We start from the raw sequence: 1,638 nt of genomic DNA on the forward strand, positions 1-1,638 counted from the left end.
CTTTCTTCTGACTAGTCCCATTGTTCACAGGATTCCTTTCAGAAGTGTACATGAATTGGTTATTTGCAACCATTTCAATTAGTTCTTGAGCTTCTGTAGGCGTCTTCTTCAGATGAAGAGATCCTCCAGCAGAGCTATCCAAAGACATCTTGGATAGTTCAGAGAGACCATCATAGAAAATTCCTATGATGCTCCATTCAGAAAGCATATCAGAGGGACACTTTCTGATTAATTGTTTGTATCTTTCCCAAGCTTCATAGAGGGATTCTCCTTCCTTCTGTCTGAAGGTTTGGACCTCCACTCTAAGCTTACTCAATTTTTGAGGTGGAAAGAACTTTGCCAAGAAGGCATTGACTAGCTTTTCCCAAGAGTTCAGGCTTTCTTTAGGTTGTGAGTCCAACCATGTCCTAGCTCTGTCTCTTACAGCAAAAGGGAATAGCATAAGTCTGTAGACCTCAGGGTCAACCCCATTAGTCTTGACAGTGTCACAGATTTGCAAGAACTCAGCTAAGAACTGATGAGGATCTTCCAATGGAAGTCCATGGAACTTGCAATTCTGTTGCATTAGAGAAACTAATTGAGGCTTAAGCTCAAAGTTGTTTGCTCCAATAGCAGGGATAGAGCTGCTTCTCCCATAGAAGTCGGGAGTAGGTGCAGTAAAGTCACCCAGCACCTTCCTTGCATTGTTGGCATTGTTGTTGTTTTCGGCTGCCATGGGTTCTTCTTCTTTGAAGATTTCTGTTAGGTCCTCTACAGAGAGTTGTGCCTTGGCTTCTCTTAGCTTTCGTTTCAAGGTCCTTTCAGGTTCAGGATCAGCCTCAACAAGAATGCTTTTGTCCTTGCTCCTGCTCATAAGAAAGAGAAGAGAACAAGAAAATGTGGAATCCTCTATGTCACAGTATAGAGATTCCTTGAGGTGTCAGAGGAAACGAAAAATAGAAGGCAGAGGTAGAAAATTCGAACTTATCAAAGAAGATGGAGTTCGAATTTTGCATTAAGGAATAGTGTTAGTCCATAAATAGAAAGATGTGAGAAGAGGGGAAGCAATTTTCAAAAATTAAGTAAAAGATTTTGAAAACATTTTAAAAAAAACACTAATTGATTTTCGAAAACCATGATTGAGAAAGAAATGAAGTGATTTTTGAAAAAGATTTTGAAATTAGAAATTAAAAAGATATGATTGAAAACTATTTTGAAAAAGATGTGGTTAAGAAGATATGATTGGTTTTAAGAAGATGTGATTGAGAAGATATGATTTGAAAAACATTTTAAAAAAGATTTGATTTTGAAAATTAATGACTTGGCTATCAAGAAAAGATATGATTCAAACATTAAACCTTTCTCAACAGAAAAGGCAACATACTTGAAATGTTGAATCAAATCATTAATTGATAGCAAGTATTTTTGAAAATAGAAAGAAATTGATTTTGAAAAAGATTTGATTGAAAAGATTTGATTGAAAAAGATTTGATTTTGAAAAATTTTGAAAACCTGAAAAAAATTTGATTTGAAAACAGAATCTTCCCTCTTGTGCCATCCTGGCGTTAAACGCCCAGAATGGTGCACATTCTGGCGTTTAACGCCCAAAACTCTACCCTTTTGGGCGTTAAACGCCCAGCCAGGCACCCTGGCTGGCGT

At 37.1% G+C, this 1,638-nt stretch overlaps 1 non-coding gene across 1 annotated transcript; it reads left to right on the plus strand.

Moving 5' to 3' along the window:
- Positions 1 to 202: 202 nt before the first annotated feature.
- On the plus strand, positions 203 to 310 carry LOC112805060 (small nucleolar RNA R71). Its single transcript, XR_003203672.1, has one exon. It is a non-coding gene; the product is annotated as a small nucleolar RNA R71 (small nucleolar RNA).
- The last annotated feature ends 1,328 nt before the right edge of the window (positions 311 to 1,638 follow it).

The sequence above is a fragment of the Arachis hypogaea genome, chromosome 5, assembly GCF_003086295.3.
Source record: "Arachis hypogaea cultivar Tifrunner chromosome 5, arahy.Tifrunner.gnm2.J5K5, whole genome shotgun sequence".
NCBI classification, from domain to species: Eukaryota; Viridiplantae; Streptophyta; class Magnoliopsida; order Fabales; family Fabaceae; genus Arachis; species Arachis hypogaea.